The sequence below is a fragment of the Schistocerca cancellata genome, chromosome 10 (assembly GCF_023864275.1).
Source record: "Schistocerca cancellata isolate TAMUIC-IGC-003103 chromosome 10, iqSchCanc2.1, whole genome shotgun sequence".
Lineage (NCBI taxonomy): Eukaryota > Metazoa > Arthropoda > Insecta > Orthoptera > Acrididae > Schistocerca > Schistocerca cancellata.
The window spans coordinates 183,356,100-183,379,571 of NC_064635.1; positions in this window are offsets into that span (position 1 = coordinate 183,356,100).

The following is a 23,472-nucleotide window of genomic DNA, read 5'->3' on the forward strand; positions in this document are numbered from 1 at the left end:
TTGGCTCTTCCCTGAGGGCTCAGTGTTAGACTCTGATGCACCACAGGAGGTTTACTGCATCCCTTCGACCAACATATTGACGCTGAAATACAGAAATTGCATCGGGAATCAATACAAAATCACAATACCGATTTATATTGACCAGAGTAACGTTTCGGAGAGTCTGTTCTTTGGCTCGTCCCGGGGGCTTAGTGTTAGACTCCGATACATCACAGCATTTTTACTGTATCCCTTCGACCATCACATTAACGATGAAACACAGGAATTGCACCCGAATTGAATACAAAATTCATAATGCCGATTTATATTGACGAGAGTAACGTTTCGGGGAGTCTGTTTTTTGGCGCTTTCCTGGGGGCTCAGTGTTAGTCTCCGATGCACCACTGCAGGTTTACTTCATCCCTTAGACCATCACATTGATGATGAAACACAGAAATTGCATCGCGAATCAATACAAAATTCACAATGCCGATTTATATTGACGAGAGTAACGTTTCAGAGAGACTGTTTGTTGGCTCTTCCCTGGGGGCTCAGTGTTAGACTCCGATGCACCACAGAAAGTTTACTGCATGACTTAAACCACCACATTGACGATTGCGTCGGGAATCAATACAAAATTCACAATACCGATTTATATTGACAAGGGTCACGTTTCGGGGAGTCTGTCTTTGGTTCTTCCCTGAGGGCTCAGTTTCAGACACCGATGCACCACAGCAGGTTTACTGCATCCCTTCGACCAATATATTGACGATGAAACACAGAAATTGCATCGGGAATCAATACAAAATTCATGATACCGATTTATATTGACCAGAGTAACGTTTCGGAGAGTCTGTTTTTAGGCTCCTCCCAGGGTGCTCAGTGTTAGACTCCGATGCACCACAGCAGGTTTACTGTATCCCTTCGACCATCACATTGACGATGAAACACAGGAATTGTATCGGGAATCAATACAAAATTCACAATGCCGATTAAATTGACGACAGTAAAGTTCCGCAGACTCTGTCTTTGGCTCTTCCCTGGGGGCTCAGTGTTAGACTCCGATGCACCACAGAAGGTTTACTGCATCACTTAGACCATCACATTGACGATGAAACACAGAAATTGCATCGGGAATCAATACAAAATTCACAATACCGATTTATATTGTCGAGAGTAACGTTTCGGAGAGTCTGTTTTTTGGCTCTTCCCAGGGGGCTCAGTGTTAGACTCCGATGCACCACAGCAGGTTTACTGTATCCCTTCGACCATCACATTGACGATGAAACACAGGAATTGTATCAGGATTGAATGCAAAATTCGCAATTCCGATTTATATTGACGAGAGTAACGCTTAGGGGAGTCTGTTTTTTGGCTCTTCCCTGGGGGCTCAGTGTTAGACTCTGATGCACCACAGCAGGTTTACTGCATCCCTTAGACCATCACATTGACGATGAAACACAGAAATTTCATTGGGAATCAATTCAAAATTCACAATTTCCTGGGGGCTCAGTGTTAGACTCCGATGCACCACAGCATGTCTACTGCATCCCTTAGAAAATCACATTGATGATGAAACACAGAAATTGCATCGGGAATCAATACATAATTCACAATACTGATTTATATTGACGAGAGTAATGTTTCGGAGAGTCTGTTTTTTGGCTCTTCCCTGGGGCTTCAGTGTTAGACTCCGATGCACCACAGAAGGTTTAGTGCATCACTTAGACCAACATATTGACGCTGAAACACAGAAAATGCATCGGGAATCAATACAAAATTCACAATACCGATTTATATTGACCAGAGTATCGTTTCGGTGAGTCTGTTTTTTGGCTCTTCCCTGGGGGCTCAGTGTTAGACTCCGATGCACCACAGCAGGTTTACTATATCCCTTCGACCATCACATTAACGATGAAACACAGGAATTGCATCCGGATTGAATACAAAGTTCTTAATGCCGATTTGTAATGACGAGAGTAACGTTTCGGTGAGTCTGTTCTTTGGCTCTTCCCTGGGGGCTCATTGTTAGACTACGATGCACCACTGCAGGTTTACTGCATCCCTTAGACCATGACATTGACTATGAAACACAGAAATTGCATCGGGAATCAATACAAAATTCACAATACCGATGTATATTCACGAGATTAACGTTTCGGGGAGTCTGTTCTTTGGCTCTTCCCAGGGGGCTCAGTGTTAGACTCCGATGCACCACAGCAGGTCTACTGCATCCCTTCGACCATCGCATTGACGATGAAACACAGAAATTGCATCGGGCAACAATACAAAATTCACAATACCGATTTATATTGACGAGAGTCACGTTTCAGGGAGTCTGTTTTTTGGTTCCTCCCTCAGGGCTCAGTGTTATACTCCGATGCACCACAGCAGGTTTACTGCATCCCTTCGACCAACATATTGACGATGAAACACAGAAATTGCATCGGGAATCAATACAACATTCACAATACCGATTTATATTGACAAGTGTAACGTTTCGGAGAGACTGTTTTTTGGCTCTTCCCAGGGGGCTCAGTGTTAGACTCCGATGCACCTCAGCAGGTTTACGCACCCCTTAGTCCATCACATTGACGATGAAACACAGAAATTGCATCGGGAGTCAATACAAAATTCACAATACCGATTTATATTGACGAGAGTAACATTTCGGAGGGTCTGTTTTTTGGCTCTTCCCTGGGGGCTCAGTGTTAGACTCCGATGCTCCACAGAAGGTTTACTGCATCACTTATACCATCACATTGACGATGAAACACAGAAATTGCATCGGGAATCAATACAAAATTCACAATACCGATTTGTATTGACGAGAGTCACGTTTCAGGGAGTCTGTTCTTTGGTTCTTCCCTGAGGGCTCAGTGATAGACTCCGATGCACCACAGCAGGTTTACTGCATTCCTTCGACCAACATATAGACGATGAAACACAGAAATTGGATTGGGAATCAATATAAAATCTTCAATACCGATTTATATTGATCAGAGTAACGTTTCGGAGTGTCTGTTTGTTGGCCCTTCCCAGGGGGCTCAGTGTTAGACTCCGATGCACCTCAGCAGGTTTACCGCACCCCTTAGTCCATCACATTGACGATGAAACACAGAAATTGCATCGGGAATCAATACAAAATTCACAATACCGATTTATGTTAACGAGAGTGACGTTTGGGGGAGTCTGGTCTTTGGATCTTCCCTGGGGGCTCAGTATTAGACTCCGATGCGCCACAGCAGGTTTACTGCATCCCTTAGACCATCACATTGACGATAAAACACAGAAATTGCATCGGGAGTCAATACAAAATTCACAATGCCGATTTATATTGACGAGAGTAACGTTTCGTAGAGTCAGTTTTTTTTCTCTTCCCTGGGGGCTCAGTGGTAGACTACGATGCTCCACACAAGGTTTACTGCATCCCTTAGACCATCACATTGACGATGAAACACAGAAATTGCATCGGGAATCAATACAAAATTCTCAATACCGATTTATATTGACCAGAGTAGCGTTTCGGAGTGTCTGTTATTTGGCTCTTCCCTGGGGGCTCAGTGTTAGACTGCGATGCGCCACAGCAGGTTTACTGCATCCCTTAGACCATCACATTGACGATGAAACACAGAAATTGCATTGGGAGTCAATACAAAATTCACAATGCCGATTTATATTGACGAGAGTAACGTTTCGTAGAGTCAGTTCTTTTTCTCTTCCCTGGGGGCTCAGTGGTAGACTACGATGCTCCACACAAGGTTTACTGCATCCCTTAGACCATCACATTGACGATGAAACACAGAAATTGCATCGGGAATCAATACAAAATTCACAATACCGTTTTATATTGACCAGAGTAACGTTTCAGAGAGTCTGTTTTTTTGGCTCTTCCCTGGGGGCTCAATGTTAGACTCCGATGCACCACAGCAGGTTTACTGTATCCCTTCGACCATCACATTAACGATGAAACACAGGAATTGCATCCGGATTGAATACAAAATTCATAATACCGATTTATATTGACGAGAGTAACGTTTCGGGGATTCTGTTTTTTGGCGCTTCCCTGGGGGCTCAGTGTTTGTCTCCGATGCACCACAGCAGGTTTACTGCTTCCCTTAGACCATCACATTGATGATGAAACACAGAAATTGCATCGAGAATCAATACAAAATTCACAATGCCGATTTATATTAACGAGAGTAACGTCTCGGAGAGTCTGTTCTTTGGCTCTTCCCTGGGGGCTCAGTGTTAGAATCCGATGCACCACTGCAGATTTACTGCATCCCTTAGACCATCACATTGACAATGAAACACAGAAATTGCATCGGGAATCAATACAAAATTCTCAATACCGATTTATATTGACGAGAGTAGCGTTTCGGAGTGTGTTATTTGGCTCTTCCCTGGGGGCTCAGTGTTAGATTCCGATGCGCCACAGCAGGTTTACTGCATCCCTTAGACCATCACATTGACGATGAAACACAGAAATTGCATCAGGAATCAATACAAAATTCACAATACCGATTTATATTGGCGAGAGTCACGATTCAGGGAGTCTGTTTTTTGGCTCTTCCCTGAGGTCTCAGTGTTAGACTCCGATGCACCACAGCAGGTCTACTGCATCCCTTCCACCAACATATTGACGATGAAACACAGAAATTGTATCGGGAATCAATACAAAAGTCAAAATAACCATTTATATTGACGAGAGTTACGTTTCGGTGATTCTATTCTTTGGCTCTTCCCTGGGGGCTCAGTGTTAGACTCCGATGCACCACAGCAGGTCTACTGCATCCCTTCGACCATCACATTGACGATGAAACACAGAAATTGCATCGGGCATCAATACAAAATTGACAATACCGTTTTATAATCACGAGAGTAATGTTTCAGAGAGTCTGTTTTTTGGTGCTTCCCTGGGGGCTCAGTGTTAGACTCCGATGCACCACAGAAGGTTTACTGCATCCCTTAGACCATCACATTGACGATGAAACACAGAAATTGCATCGGGAGTCAATACAAAATTCACAATACCGATTTATATTGACGAGAGTCACGTTTCAGGGAGTCTGTTCTTTGGCTCTTCCCTGAGGTCTCAGTGTTAGACTCCGATGCACCACAGCAGGTCTACTGCATCCCTTCGACCAACATATTGACGATGAAACACAGAAATTGTATCGGGAATCACTACAAAAGTAAAAATAACCATTTATATTGACGAGAGTTACGTTTCGGTGATTCTGTTCTTTGGCTCTTCCCTGGGGGCTCAGTGTTAGACTCCGATGCACCACAGCAGGTCTACTGCATCCCTTCGACTATCACATTGACGATGAAACACAGATACTGCATCGGGAATCAATACAAAATTCACAATACCGAATTATGTTAACGAGAGTAACGTATGGGAGAGTCTGTTCTTTGGCTCTTCCCTGGGGGCTCAGTGTTAGACTCCGCTGCACCACAATAGGTTTACTGTATCCCTTAGACCATGATTGACGATGAAACACAGAAATTGCATCGGAATCAATTCAAAATTCACAATACCGATTAATACTGACGAGAGTAACGTTTTGGAAAGTCTGTTATTCGGCTCTTCCCTGGGGGCTCAGAGTTAGACTCCGATGCACCACAGCAGGTTTACTGCATCCTTTAGAAAATCTCATTGACGATGAAACACAGAAATTGCATCGGGAATCAATACATAATTCACAATGCTGATTTATATTGACGTGAGAAATGTTTCAGAGAGTCTGTTTTTTGGCTCTTCCCTGGGGCCTCAGTGTTAGACTCCGATGCACCACAGCAGGTTTACTGCATCCCTTAGTCCATCACATTGACGATGAAACACAGATATTGCATCGGGAATCAATACAAAATTCAGAATACCGGTTTATATTGACGAGAGCCACGTTTCAGGGTGTCTGTTTTTTGGCTCTTCCCTGAGGGCTCTGTGTCGGACTCCGATGCACCACAGCAAGTTTACTGCATCCCTACACCATCACATGGACGATGAAACACAGAAATTGCATCGGGAATCAATACAAAATTCAAAATAGCGATATATATTGACAAGAATTACGTTTGGGGTAGTCTGGTCTTTGGCTCTTCCTTGGGGGCTCAGTGTTAGTCTCCGATGCACCACAGCAGGTCTACTGCATCCCTTAGACCATCACATTGACGATTAAACACAGAAATTGTATCGGGAATCAATACAAAATTCACAATGCCGATTAAATTGACGACAGTAAAGTTCCGCAGACTCTGTCTTTGGCTCTTCCCTGGGGGATCAGTGTTAGACTCCGATGCACCACAGAAGGTTTACTGCATCACTTAGACCATCACATTGACGATGAAACACAGAAATTGCATCGGGAATCAATACAAAATTCACAATACCGATTTATATTGTCAAGAGTAACGTTTCGGAGAGTCTGTTTTTTGGCTCTTCCCAGGGGGCTCAGTGTTAGACTCCGATGCACCACAGCAGGTTTACTGTATCCCTTCGACCATCACATGGACGATGAAACACAGGAATTGTATCAGGATTGAATGCAAAATTCGCAATTCCGATTTATATTGACGAGAGTAACGCTTAGGGGAGTCTGTTTTTTGGCTCTTCCCTGGGGGCTCAGTGTTAGACTCTGATGCACCACAGCAGGTTTACTGCATCCCTTAGAAAATCACATTGACTATGAAACACAGAAATTGCATCGGGAATCAATACATAATTCACAATACTGATTTATATTGACGAGAGTAATGTTTCGGAGAGTCTGTTCTTTGGCTCTTCCCTGGGGGCTCAGTGTTAGACTCCGATGCACCACAGCAGGTCTACTGCATCCCTTCGACCATCGCATTGACGATGAAACACAGAAATTGCATCGGGCAACAATACAAAATTCACAATACCGATTTATATTGACGAGAGTCACGTTTCAGGGAGTCTGTTTTTTGGTTCCTCCCTCAGGGCTCAGTGTTATACTCCGATGCACCACAGCAGGTTTACTGCATCCCTTCGACCAACATATTGACGATGAAACACAGAAATTGCATCGGGAATCAATACAACATTCACAATACCGATTTATATTGACAAGTGTAACGTTTCGGAGAGACTGTTTTTTGGCTCTTCCCAGGGGGCTCAGTGTTAGACTCCGATGCACCTCAGCAGGTTTACGCACCCCTTAGTCCATCACATTGACGATGAAACACAGAAATTGCATCGGGAGTCAATACAAAATTCACAATACCGATTTATATTGACGAGAGTAACATTTCGGAGGGTCTGTTTTTTGGCTCTTCCCTGGGGGCTCAGTGTTAGACTCCGATGCTCCACAGAAGGTTTACTGCATCACTTATACCATCACATTGACGATGAAACACAGAAATTGCATCGGGAATCAATACAAAATTCACAATACCGATTTGTATTGACGAGAGTCACGTTTCAGGGAGTCTGTTCTTTGGTTCTTCCCTGAGGGCTCAGTGATAGACTCCGATGCACCACAGCAGGTTTACTGCATTCCTTCGACCAACATATAGACGATGAAACACAGAAATTGGATTGGGAATCAATATAAAATCTTCAATACCGATTTATATTGATCAGAGTAACGTTTCGGAGTGTCTGTTTGTTGGCCCTTCCCAGGGGGCTCAGTGTTAGACTCCGATGCACCTCAGCAGGTTTACCGCACCCCTTAGTCCATCACATTGACGATGAAACACAGAAATTGCATCGGGAATCAATACAAAATTCACAATACCGATTTATGTTAACGAGAGTGACGTTTGGGGGAGTCTGGTCTTTGGATCTTCCCTGGGGGCTCAGTATTAGACTCCGATGCGCCACAGCAGGTTTACTGCATCCCTTAGACCATCACATTGACGATAAAACACAGAAATTGCATCGGGAGTCAATACAAAATTCACAATGCCGATTTATAATGACGAGAGTAACGTTTCGTAGAGTCAGTTTTTTTTCTCTTCCCTGGGGGCTCAGTGGTAGACTACGATGCTCCACACAAGGTTTACTGCATCCCTTAGACCATCACATTGACGATGAAACACAGAAATTGCATCGGGAATCAATACAAAATTCTCAATACCGATTTATATTGACCAGAGTAGCGTTTCGGAGTGTCTGTTATTTGGCTCTTCCCTGGGGGCTCAGTGTTAGACTCCGATGCGCCACAGCAGGTTTACTGCATCCCTTAGACCATCACATTGACGATGAAACACAGAAATTGCATCGGGAGTCAATACAAAATTCACAATGCCGATTTATATTGACGAGAGTAACGTTTCGTAGAGTCAGTTCTTTTTCTCTTCCCTGGGGGCTCAGTGGTAGACTACGATGCTCCACACAAGGTTTACTGCATCCCTTAGACCATCACATTGACGATGAAACACAGAAATTGCATCGGGAATCAATACAAAATTCACAATACCGATTTATATTGACCAGAGTAACGTTTCAGAGAGTCTGTTTTTTTGGCTCTTCCCTGGGGGCTCAATGTTAGACTCCGATGCACCACAGCAGGTTTAGTGTATCCCTTCGACCATCACATTAACGATGAAACACAGGAATTGCATCCGGATTGAATACAAAATTCATAATACCGATTTATATTGACGAGAGTAACGTTTCGGGGATTCTGTTTTTTGGCGCTTCCCTGGGGGCTCAGTGTTTGTCTCCGATGCACCACAGGAGGTTTACTGCATCCCTTAGACCATCACATTGATGATGAAACACAGAAATTGCATCGAGAATCAATACAAAATTCACAATGCCGATTTATATTAACGAGAGTAACGTCTCGGAGAGTCTGTTCTTTGGCTCTTCCCTGGGGGCTCAGTGTTAGAATCCGATGCACCACTGCAGATTTACTGCATCCCTTAGACCATCACATTGACAATGAAACACAGAAATTGCATCGGGAATCAATACAAAATTCTCAATACCGATTTATATTGACGAGAGTAGCGTTTCGGAGTGTGTTATTTGGCTCTTCCCTGGGGGCTCAGTGTTAGATTCCGATGCGCCACAGCAGGTTTACTGCATCCCTTAGACCATCACATTGACGATGAAACACAGAAATTGCATCAGGAATCAATAAAAAATTCACAATACCGATTTATATTGGCGAGAGTCACGATTCAGGGAGTCTGTTTTTTGGCTCTTCCCTGAGGTCTCAGTGTTAGACTCCGATGCACCACAGCAGGTCTACTGCATCCCTTCCACCAACATATTGACGATGAAACACAGAAATTGTATCGGGAATCAATACAAAATTCAAAATAACCATTTATATTGACGAGAGTTACGTTTCGGTGATTCTGTTCTTTGGCTCTTCCCTGGGGGCTCAGTGTTAGACTCCGATGCACCACAGCAGGTCTACTGCATCCCTTCGACCATCACATTGACGATGAAACACAGAAATTGCATCGGGCATCAATACAAAATTGACAATACCGTTTTATAATCACGAGAGTAATGTTTCAGAGAGTCTGTTTTTTGGTGCTTCCCTGGGGGCTCAGTGTTAGACTCCGATGCACCACAGAAGGTTTACTTCATCCCTTAGACCATCACATTGACGATGAAACACAGAAATTGCATCGGGAGTCAATACAAAATTCACAATACCGATTTATATTGACGAGAGTCACGTTTCAGGGAGTCTGTTCTTTGGCTCTTCCCTGAGGTCTCAGTGTTAGACTCCGATGCACCACAGCAGGTCTACTGCATCCCTTCGACCAACATATTGACGATGAAACACAGAAATTGTATCGGGAATCACTACAAAAGTAAAAATAACCATTTATATTGACGAGAGTTACGTTTCGGTGATTCTGTTCTTTGGCTCTTCCCTGGGGGCTCAGTGTTAGACTCCGATGCACCACAGCAGGTCTACTGCATCCCTTCGACTATCACATTGACGATGAAACACAGATACTGCATCGGGAATCAATACAAAATTCACAATGCCGAATTATGTTAACGAGAGTAACGTATGGGAGAGTCTGTTCTTTGGCTCTTCCCTGGGGGCTCAGTGTTAGACTCCGCTGCACCACAATAGGTTTACTGTATCCCTTAGACCATGATTGACGATGAAACACAGAAATTGCATCGGAATCAATTCAAAATTCACAATACCGATTAATACTGACGAGAGTAACGTTTTGGAAAGTCTGTTATTCGGCTCTTCCCTGGGGGCTCAGAGTTAGACTCCGATGCACCACAGCAGGTTTACTGCATCCTTTAGAAAATCTCATTGACGATGAAACACAGAAATCGCATCGGGAATCAATACATAATTCACAATGCTGATTTATATTGACGTGAGAAATGTTTCAGAGAGTCTGTTTTTTGGCTCTTCCCTGGGGCCTCAGTGTTAGACTCCGATGCACCACAGCAGGTTTACTGCATCCCTTCGACCAACATATTGACGCCGAAACACAGAAATTGCATAGGGAATCAATACAAAATTCACAATACCGATTTATATTGACCAGAGTAACGTTTAGGAGAGTCTGTTTTTTGGCTCTGCGCTGGGGGCTCAGTGTTAGGCTCTGATGCACCACAGCAGGTTTACCGCACCCCTTAGTCTATCACATTGACGATGAAACACAGAAATTGCATCGGGAATCAGTACAAAAAAATTTAAAATACCGATTTATATTGACGAGAGTTACGTTTGGGGGAGTCCGGCCTTTGGCTGTCCCTGGGGGCTCAGTGTTAGACACCGATGCACCACAACAGGTCTACTGCATCCCTTAGACCATCACATTGACGATGAAACACAGAGATTTCATCGGGAATCAATACAAAATTCACAATGCCGATTTATATTGACGAGAGTAACGTTCCGCAGAGTCTGTTTTTTGGCTCTTCCCTGGGGGCTCAGTGTTAGACTCCGATTCACCACAGAAGGTTTACTGCATCCCTTAGTCCATCACATTGACGATGAAACACAGATATTGCATCGGGAATCAATACAAAATTCAGAATACCGGTTTATATTGACGAGAGCCACGTTTCAGGGTGTCTGTTTTTTGGCTCTTCCCTGAGGGCTCTGTGTCGGACTCCGATGCACCACAGCAAGTTTACTGCATCCCTACACCATCACATGGACGATGAAACACAGAAATCGCATCGGGAATCAATACATAATTCACAATGCTGATTTATATTGACGTGAGAAATGTTTCAGAGAGTCTGTTTTTTGGCTCTTCCCTGGGGCCTCAGTGTTAGACTCCGATGCACCACAGCAGGTTTACTGCATCCCTTCGACCAACATATTGACGCCGAAACACAGAAATTGCATAGGGAATCAATACAAAATTCACAATACCGATTTATATTGACCAGAGTAACGTTTAGGAGAGTCTGTTTTTTGGCTCTGCGCTGGGGGCTCAGTGTTAGGCTCTGATGCACCACAGCAGGTTTACCGCACCCCTTAGTCTATCACATTGACGATGAAACACAGAAATTGCATCGGGAATCAGTACAAAAAAATTTAAAATACCGATTTATATTGACGAGAGTTACGTTTGGGGGAGTCCGGCCTTTGGCTGTCCCTGGGGGCTCAGTGTTAGACACCGATGCACCACAACAGGTCTACTGCATCCCTTAGACCATCACATTGACGATGAAACACAGAGATTTCATCGGGAATCAATACAAAATTCACAATGCCGATTTATATTGACGAGAGTAACGTTCCGCAGAGTCTGTTTTTTGGCTCTTCCCTGGGGGCTCAGTGTTAGACTCCGATTCACCACAGAAGGTTTACTGCATCCCTTAGTCCATCACATTGACGATGAAACACAGATATTGCATCGGGAATCAATACAAAATTCAGAATACCGGTTTATATTGACGAGAGCCACGTTTCAGGGTGTCTGTTTTTTGGCTCTTCCCTGAGGGCTCTGTGTCGGACTCCGATGCACCACAGCAAGTTTACTGCATCCCTACACCATCACATGGACGATGAAACACAGAAATTGCATCGGGAATCAATACAAAATTCACAATGCCGATTTATATTGACGAGAGTAACGTTTCGGGGAGTCTGTTTTTCGGCTCTTCTCTGGGGGCTCAGTGTTACACTCCGATGCACCAGAGCAGGTTTACTGCATCCGTTAGACCATCACGTCGAAGATTAAACACAGAAATTGCATCGAGCATCAGTACAAAATTCACAATGCCGATTTCTGTCCACAGGAGTATCGTTTCGTAGAGTATGTACTTTCTCTCTTCCCTGGGAGCCCAGTTTTAGACTCCGATGCACCACAGCAGGTTTTCTGTATCCCCTCGACCACCATATTGACGATGAAACACAGAAATTGCATCGGCAATCAATACAAAATTAAAAATACCGATTTATATTGACGAGAGTAACGTTTCGGGGAGTCTGATTTTTGGCCCTTCCCTGGGGCTCAGTGTTAGACTCCGATGCAGCACAGCAGGTTTACTGTATCCCTTCCATCATCGCATTGACGATGAAACAGAGAAATTGCATCGGGATTCAATACAAAATTCTCAATGCCGATTTATATTGACGAGAGTAACGTTTCGGGGTGTCTGTTTTTTGGTCCTTCCCTGGGGCTCAGTGTTAGACTCCGATGCACCGCAGCAGGTTTACTGTATCCCCTCGACCATCATATTGACGATGAAACACAGAAATTGCATCGGGCATCAATACAAAATTAGCAATAACGATTTATATTGACGAGAGTAACGTTTCGGGGTGTCTGTTTTTTGGTCCTTCCCTGGGGCTCAGTGTTAGACTCCGATGCATCACAGCAGGTTTACTGTATCCCTTCGACCATCACATTGACGTTGAAACAGAGAAATTGCATCGGGATTCAATACAAAATTGTCAATGTCGATTTTTATTGACGAGAGTAACGTTTCGGGGAGTCTGTTTTTTGGCCCTTCCTTGGGGCTCTGTGTTAGACTCTGATGCAGCACAGCAGGTTTACTGTATCCCTTCCACCATCGCATTGACGATGAAACAGAGAAATTGCATCGGGATTCAATACAAAATTCTCAATGCCGATTTATATTTACGAGAGTAACGTTTTGGGGAGACTGTTTTTTGGTTCTTCCCTGGGGGCTCAGACACCAATGTACCACAACAGGTTTACTGTATCCCTTCGACTATCATATTGACGATGAAGCACAGAAATTGCATCGGGAATCAATACAAAATTAACAATACCGATTTACATTGACGAGAGTAACGTTTCGGGGAGACTGCTTTTTTTCTCTTCCCTGAGGCTCAGTGTTAGACACCGATGCACCACAGCAGATTTACTGTATCCCTTTGACCATCATATTGACGATGAAACAGAGAAATTGCATAGGGAATCAACACAAAATTCAAAATACCGATTTATATTGACGAGGGTAACGTTTCGGGGTGTCTGTTTTTTGGCTCTTCCCTGGGGCTCAGTGTTGGACTCCGATGCACCACTGCAGGTTTACTGTATCCCTTCGACCATCATATTGACGATGAAGCACAGAAATTGCATCGGGAATCAATACAAAATTCACAATACCGATTTATATTGACGAGAGTAACGTTTTATTAACTCTGTTTTTTGGCTCTTCCCTGGGGGCTCAGTGTTAGACTCGGATGCACCATAGCAGGTTTACTGTATCTCTTAGACCATCACATTGACGATGAGACACAGAAATTGCATCTGGATTCAATACAAAATTCGCAATGCAGATTTATATTGACGAGAGTAACGCTTCGGGGAGTCTGTTCTTTGGCTCTTCCCTGGGGGCTCAGTGTTAGACTCCGATGCACGACACCAGGTTTTCTGCAACACTTAGACCATCACATTGACGACGAAACACAGAAATTGCATCGGGAATCAATACAAAATTTGCAATGCCGATTTATATTGAGGAGAGTAACGTTTTATTGAGTGTGTTTTTGGCTCTTCCCTGGCAGCTCAGTGTTAGACTCCGATGCACCACAGCAGGTTTACTGTATCCCTTCGACCATCACATTGACGATGAAACACAGAAATTGCTCCCGGATCTAATACAAAATTCGCAATGCCGATTTATATTGACGAGAGTAACGTTTTAGTGAGTCTGTTTTTTTAATCTTCCCTGGGGGCTCAGTGGTAGACTCGGATACACCACAGCAGGTTTACTGTATCCCTTCGACCATCATATTGACGATGAAAGACAGAAATTGCATCGGGTATCAATACAAAATTCACTATACCGATTTTTATTGACGAGGGTAACGTTTCGGGGGTCTATTTTTTGGCCTTTCCCTGGGGACTCAGTGTTAGACTCCGATGCACCACAGCAGGTTTACTGTATCCCATCGACCATCATATTGACAATGAAACACAGAAATTGCATCCGGATTCAATACAAAATTCACAATGACGATTTATATTGACGAGAGTAACGTTTCGGAGAGTCAATTCTTTGCTCTTCCCTTGAGGCTCAGTGTTATACTCCGATGCACCACAGAAGGTTTACTGTACCCCTTCGACAATCATATTGACGATGAAACACAGAAATTGCATCGGATATCAATACAAAATTCACAATACCGATTTATATTGACGAGAGTAACGTTTCGGGGAATCTGTTATTTGGCTGTTACCTGGGGACTCAGTGTTAGACTCCGATGCACCACAGCAGGTTTACTGTATCCCTTCGAGCATCATATTGACGATGAAACACAGAAATTGCATCGGAAATCAATACAAAATTCACAATACCGATTTATATTATCGAGGGTAACGTTTCGGGGAGTCTGATATTTGGCTCTTGCCTGGGGGCTAATTGTTAGACTCCGTTGCACCACAGCAGGTTTACTGTATCCCTTCGACCACATATTGACAATGAAACACAGAAATTGCATCGGTAATCAATACAAAATTCACAATACCGATTTATATTGACGAGAGTAACGTTTCGGAGAGTCTGTTTTTTGGCTCTTCCCTGGGGGCTCAGTGTTAGGCTCCGATGCACCACAGCAAAAGTACTGTATCCCGTCGACCATCACATTGACGATGAAACACAGAAATTGCATCCGGATTCAATACAAAATTTGCAATGCCGATTTATATTGACGAAAGTAATGTTTCGGGGAGTCTGTTCTTTAGCTCTTCCCTGGGGGCTCAGTGTTAGACTCCGATGTACCACAGCAGGTTTACTGAATCCCTTCGACCGTCATGTTGACGATGAATCACAGAAATTGCATAGGGAATCAATACGAAATTCACAATTTCGATTTATATTGACGTGAGTAACGTTTCGGGGAGTCTGCTTTTTCTCTTCCCTGGTGGCTCAGTGTTAGACTCCGCTGCACCAAAGGAGGTTTACTGTATCCCTTCGACCATCATATTGACGATGAAACACAGAAATTGCATCGGGAATCAATACAAAATTAACAATACCGATTTATATTGACGAGTGTAACGTTTCGGGGAGTCTGTTTTTTGGCTCGTCCCAGGGGGCTCAGTGTTAGACTCCGATGCACCACAGCAGGTTTACTGTATCCCTTCGACCATCACATTGACGATGAAACACAGAAATTGCTTCCGCATTCAACACAAAATTCGCAATGCCGATTTATATTGACGAGAGTAACGTTTCGGGGAGTCAGTTTTTTGGCTCTTCCCTGGTGGCTCAGTATTAGACTCCGATGCACCACAGCAGGTTTACTGTATCCCTTCGACCATCATATTGACGATGAAACACAGAAATTGCATAGGGAATCAATACAAAATTCGAAATACCGATTGATAATGACGAGAGTAACGTTTCGGGGTGTCTGTTTTTTGGCTCTTCCCTGGAGCTCAGTGTTAGACTCCGATGCACCACAGCAGGTTTACTGTATCCCTTCGACCATCACATTGTCGATGAAACACAGAAATTGCATCCGGGTTCAATGCAAAATTCGCAATGCAGATTTATATTGACGAGAGTAACGTTTCTGAGAGCCTGTTTCTTGGCTCTTCCCTGGGGGCTCAGTGTTAGACTCCGATGCACCACAGCAGGTTTACTGTATCCCTTCGACCATCTCATTGACGAAGAAACATAGAAATCGCATCGGGAATCAATACAAAATCCACAATACCGATTTATATTGACGAGACTAACGTTTCAGGGAGTCTGTTTTTTGGCTCTTCCCTGGGGGCTCAGTGTTAGACTCCGATGCACCACAGCAGGTTTACTGCATCCCTTAGACCATCACATTGACGATGAAACACAGAAATTGCATCGGGAATCAATACAAAATTCACAATGCCGATTTATATTGACGAGAGTAACGTTTCGGAGAGTCTGTTTTTTGGCTCTTCCCTGGCCGCTCAGTGTTAGACTCCTATGCACCACAGCAGGTTTACTGTATCCCTTCGACCATCACATTAACGATGAAACACAGAAATTGCCTCCGGATTTAATACAAAATTCGCAATGCCGATTTATATTGACGAGAGTAACGTTTTAGGGAGTCGGTTTTTTGGCTCTTCCCTGGGGGCTCAGTGTTAGACTCGGATGCACCACAGCAGGTTTACTGTATCCCTTCGACCATCATATTGACGATTAAAGACAGAAATTGCATCGGGAATCAATACAAAATTCACTATACCGATTTATATTGACGAGGGTAACGTTTCGGGGTGTCTATTATTTGGCTCTTCCCTGGGGACTCAGTGTTAGACTCCGATGCATCACAGCAGGTTTACTGCATCCCTTCGACCATCATATTGACAATGAAACACAGAAACTGCATCCGGATTCAATACAAAATTCACAATACCGATTTATATTGACGAGAGTAACGTTTCGGGGAGTCTGTTATTTGGCTATGTTAGACTCCGATGCTCGACAGCAGGTGTACTGTATCCCTTCGACCATCACATTGACGATGAAACACAGAAATTGCATCGGGAATCAATACAAGATTCACAATACCGATTTATATTGACCAGAGTAACGTTTTGGGAATCTGTTTTTTGGCTCTTCCCTGGGGTCTCAGTGTTAGACTCCGATGTACCACAGCAGGTGTACTGTATCTCTTCGACCACATATTGACAATGAAACACAGAAATTGCATTGGTAATCAATACAAAATTCACAATACCGATTTATATTGACGAGAGTAACGTTTCGGAGAGTCTGTTTTTTGGCTCTTCCCTGGGGGCTCAGTGTTAGGCTCCGGTGCACCAGAGCAGGAGTACTGTATCCCGTCGACCATCACATTGACGATGAAACACAGAAATTGCATCCGGATTCAATACAAAATTCGCAATGCAGATTTATATTGACGAAAGTAATGTTTCAGGGAGTCTGTTCTTTAGCTCTTCCCTGGGGGCTCAGTGTTAGACTCCGATGTACCACAGCAGGTTTACTGAATCCCTTCGACCGTCATGTTGACGATGAATCACAGAAATTGCATCGGGAATCAATACAAAATTCACAATTTCGATTTATATTGACGTGAGTAACGTTTCGATGAGTCTGTTTTTTGGCTCTTCCCAGGGGGCTCAGTGTTAGACTCCGATGCACCACAGCTGGTTTACTGTATCCCTTCGACCATCACATTGACGATGAAACACAGAAATTGCTTCCGGATTCAACACAAAATTCGCAATTCCGATTTATATTGACGAGAGTAACGTTTCGCGGAGTCAGTTTTTTGGCTCTTCCCTGGTGGCTCAGTATTAGACTCCGATGCACCACAGCAGGTTTACTGTATCCCTTCGACCATCACATTGACGAAGAAACATAGAAATTGCATCGGGAATGAATATAAAATCCACAATTCCAATTTATATTGACGAGAGTAACGTTTCGCGGAGTCAGTTTTTTGGCTCGCCCCTGGGGGCTCAGTGTTAGACTCGGATGCTCCACAGCAGGTTTACTGTATCCCTTCGACCATCATATTGACGATTAAAGTAAGAAATTGCATCGGGAATCAATACAAAATTCACTATACCGATTTATATTGACGAGGTTAACGTTTCGGGGAGTCTATTATTTAGGTCTTCCTTGGGGACTCAGTGTTAGACTCCGATGCACCACAGCAGGTTTACTGTATCACTTCGACCATCATATTGACAATGAAACACAGAAATTGCATCCGGATTGAATAAAAAATTCACAATGCCGATTTATATTGACCAGAGTAACGTTTCGGGGAATCTGTTATTTGGCTCTTCCCTGGGGGCTCAGTGTTAGACTCCAATGCACCACAGCAGGTGTACTGTATCCCTTCGACCATCTCATTGTCGATGAAACACAGAAATTGCATCGGGAATCAATACAAGATTCACAATACCGATTTATATTGACGAGAGTAATGTTTCGGGGAGCCTGTTTTTTGGCTCTTCCCTGGGAGCTCAGTGTTAGACTCCCATGCACCACAGCAGGTTTACTGTATCCCTTCGACCATCACATTGCCGATGGAACACAAAAATTGCATCCGGATTCAATACTAAATTCGAAATGCTGATTTATATTGACGAGAGTAACGTTTCGGGGAGTCTGTCTTTTGGCTCAACCTGGGGGCTCAGTGTTAGACTCCAATGCACAACAGCAGGTTTACTGCATCCCATCGACCAACATATTGACGATGAAACACAGAAATTGCATCGGGAATCAATACAAAATTCACAATACCGCTTTATATTATCGAGGGTAACGTTTCGGGGAGTCTGTTCTTTGGCTCTTCCCTGGGGGCTCATTGTTAGTCTCCGATGCACCATAGAAGGTTTACTGTATCCCTTCGACCACATATTGACAATGAAACACAGAAATTGCATCGGTAATCAATACAAAATTCACAATACCGATTTATATTGACGAGAGTAACGTTTCGGAGAGTCTGTTTTTTGGCTCTTCCCTGGGGGCTCAGTGTTAGGCTCCGATGCACCACAGCAAAACTACTGTATCCCGTCGACCATCACATTGACGATGAAACACAGAAATTGCATCCGGATTCAATACAAAATTTGCAATGCCGATTTATATTGACGAAAGTAATGTTTCGGGGAGTCTGTTTTTTAGCTCTTCCCTGGGGGCTCAGTGTTAGACTCCGATGTACCACAGCAGGTTTACTGAATCCCTTCGACCGTCATGTTGACGATGAATCACAGAAATTGCATAGGGAATCAATACAAAATTCACAGTTTCGATTTATATTGACGTGAGTAACGTTTCGGGGAGTCTGCTTTTTGGCTCTTCCCTGGTGGCTCAGTGTTAGACTCCGATGCACCACAGCAGGTTTACTGTATCCCTTCGACCATCACATTAACGATGAAACACAGAAATTGCCTCCGGATTTAATACATAATTCGCAATCCGACTTATATTGACGAGAGTAACGTTTTAGGGAGTGTGTTTTTTGGCTCTTCCCTGGGGGCTCAGTGTTAGACTCGGATGCACCACAGCAGGTTTACTGTATCCCTTCGACCATCATATTGACGATTAAAGACAGAAATTGCATCGGGAATCAATACAAAATTCACTATACCGATTTATATTGACGAGGGTAACGTTTCGGGGAGTCTATTATTTGGCTCTTCCCTGGGGACTCAGTGTTAGACTCCGATGCACCACAGCAGGTTTACTGTATCCCTTCGACCATCATATTGACAATGAAACACAGAAATTGCATCCGGATTCAATACAAAATTCACAATACCGATTTATATTGACGAGAGTAACGTTTCGGGGAGTCTGTTATTTGGCTCTTCCCTGGGGACTCAATGTTAGACTCCAATGCACCACAGCAGGTTTACTGTATCCCTTCGAGCATCATATTGACGATGAAACACAGAAATTGCATCGGAAATCAATACAAAATTCACAATGCCGATTTATATTGACCAGAGTAACGTTTCGGGGAATCTTTTTTTGGCTCTTCCCTGGGGGCTCAGTGTTAGACTCCGATGCACCACAGCAGGTGTACTGTATCCCTTCGACCATCACATTGACGATGAAACACAGAAATTGCATCGGGAATCAATACGAGATTCACAATATCGATTTATATTGACGAGAGTAATGTTTCGGGGATCCTGTTTTTTGGCTCTTTCCTGGGGGCTCAGTGTTAGACTCCCATGCACCACAGCAGGTTTACTGTATCCCTTCGACCATCACATTGGCGATGGAACACAAAAATTGCATCCGGATTCAATACAAAATTCGAAATGCAGATTTAAATTGACGAGAGTAACGTTTCGGGGAGTCTGTCTTTTGGCTCAACCTGGGGGCTCAGTGTTAGACTCCAATGCACAACAGCAGGTTTACTGCATCCCTTCGACCAACATATTGACGATGGAACACAGAAATTGCATCGGGAATCAATACAAAATTCACAATACCGATTTAAATTGACGGGAGTAACGTTTCGGGGAGTCTGTTTTTTGGCTTTTCCCTGGGGGCTCAGTGTTAGACTCTGATGTACCACAGCAGGTTTACTGAATCCCTTCGACCGTCATGATGACGATGAATCACTGAAATTGCATAGGGAATCAATACAAAATTAACAATACCGATTTATATTGACGAGTGAAACGTTTCGGTGAGTCTGTTTTTTGGCTCTTCCCAGGGGGCTCAGTGTTAGACTCCGATGCACCACAGCAGGTTTACTGTATCCCTTCGAGCATCATATTGACGATGAAACAAAGAAATTGCATCGGAAATCAATACAAAATTCACAATGCCGATTTATATTGACCAGAGTAACGTTTCGGGGAATCTGTTTTTTGGCTCTTCCCTGGGGGCTCAGTGTTGGACTCCGATGCACCACAGCAGGTGTACTGTATCCCTTCGACCATCAAATTGACGATGAAACACAGAAATTGCATCGAGAATCAATACAAGATTCACAATACCGATTTATATTGACGAGAGTAATGTATCGGGGAGCCTGTTTTTTGGCTCTTTCCTGGGGGCTCAGTGTTAGACTCCCATGCACCACAGCAGGTTTACTGTATCCCTTCGACAATCACATTGGGGATGGAACACAAAAATTGCATCGGGATTCAATACAAAATTCGAAATGCAGATTTATATTGACAAGAGTAACGTTTCGGGGAGTCTGTCTTTTGGCTCAACCTGGGGGCTCAGTGTTAGACTCCAACGTACAACAGCAGGTTTACTGCATCCCTTCGACCAACATATTGACGATGAATCACAGACATTGCATAGGGAATCAATACAAAATTCATAATTCCGATTTACATTAACGAGAGTAACGTTTCGGGGAGTCTGTTCTTTGTCTCTTCCCTGGGGGCTCAGAGTTAGACTTCGATGCACCACAGCAGGTTTACTGCATCCCTTAGACCATCACATTGACGATGAAGCACAGAAATTGCATCCGGATTCAATACAAAATTTTCAATGCAGATTTATATTGACGAGAGTAATGTTTCGCGGAGTCTGTTTTTTGGCTCTTCCCTGGGGGTCAATGTTAGACTCCGATGTACCACAGCAGGTTTACTGAATCCCTTCGACCGTCATGTTGACGATGAATCACAGAAATTGCATAAAGAATCAATACAAAATTCACAATTTCGATTTATATTGACGAGAGTAACGTTTCGGGGAGTCTGTTTTTTGGCTCTTCCCTGGTGGCTTAGTGTTAGACTCCGCTGCATCAAAGGAGGTTTACTGTATCCCTTCGACCATCATATTGACGATGAAACACAGAAATTGCATCCTGAATCAATACAAAATTAACAATACCGATTTATATTGACGAGTGTAACGTTTCGGTGAGTCTGTTTTTTGGCTCTTTCCAGGGGGCTCAGTGTTAGACTCCGATGCACCATAGCAGGTTTACTGTATCCCTTCGACCATCACATTGACGATGAAACACAGAAATTGAATCGGGAATCAATACAAAATTCACAATACCGAATTATATTGACGAGAGTAACGTTTCGGGGAGTCTCTTTCTTGGCTCTTCCCTGGGGGCTCAGTGTTAGAGTCCGATGCATCACAGCAGGTTTACCTTATCCGTTCGACCATCACCTTGACGATGAAACAGAGAAATTGCATCGGGATTCAATACAAAATTCTCAATGCCGACTTATATTGACGAGAGTAACGTTTCGGGAAAATTGTTTTTGGTTCTTCCCTGGGGGGTTCAGACTCCGATGCACTACAACAAGTTTACTGTATCCCTTCGAACATCATATTGACGATGAAGCACAGAAATTGCATCTGGAATCAAAACAAAATTCACAATACCGATTTATATTGACGAGAGTAACGTGTCGGAGAGCCTGTTCTTTGGCTCATCCCTGTGGGAACAGTGTTGGACTCCGATGCCCTACAGCAGGTTTGCTGTATCCCTTCGACCATCATATTGACGATGAAACACAGGAATTGCATACGGATTGAATAATAAATTCATAATGCCGATTTATATTGACGAGAGTAACGTTTTAGGGAGTCTGGTTTTTGGCTCATCCCTGGGGGCTCAGTGTTAGACTCGGATGCACCACAGCAGGTTTACTGAATCCCTTCCATCATCATATTGACGATGAACCACAGAAATTGCATCGGGAATCAATACAAAATTCACAATACCGATTTATATTGACGAGAATAACGTTTCGGGGAGTCTGTTATTTGGCTCTTCCCTGGGGACTCAGTGTGAGACTCCGATGCACTAGAGCAGGTTTACTGTGTCCCTTCGACCATCATATTGGCAATGAAACACAGAAATTGCATCCGGATTCAATACAAAATTGACAATGCCGATTTATATTGACGAGAGTAAAGTTTAGGGTAGTCAATTATGTGGCTCTTCCTTGGGGGCTCAGTGTTGGACTCCAATGCACCACAGCAGGTTGACTGTATCCCTTCGACCATCATATTGACGATGAAACACAGAAATAGCATCTGGATTCAATACAAAATTCACAATGCCGATTTATATTGACCAGAGTAACGTTTCGGGGAATCTGTTTTTAGCTCTTCCCTGAAGGCTCAGTGTTAGACTCCGATGCACCACAGCAGGTTTACTGTATCCCTTCGACCATCAGATTAACGATAAAACACAGGAATTGCATCCGGATTGAATACAAAATTCATAAAGCCGATTTATATTGACGAGAGCAACGTTCTGGGGAGTCTGTTTTTTGGCTCTTCCCTGGGGGCTCAGTGTTAGACTCCGATGCACCACAGCAGGTTTACTGCATCCCTCAGACCATTACATTGACGATGAAACACAGAAATTGCATCGGGAATCAATACAAAATTCACAATGCCGATTTATATTGGCGAGAGTAATGTTTCGGGGAGCCTGTTTTTTGGCTCTTCCCTGGGGGTTCAGTGTTAGACTCTGATGCACCACAGCAGGTTTACTGTATCCCTTCGACCATCACATTGACGATGGAACACAAAAATTGCATCCGGATTCAATACAATAACTCGAAATGCCGATTTATATTGACGAGAGTAACGTTTCGGGGAGTCTGTCTTTTGGC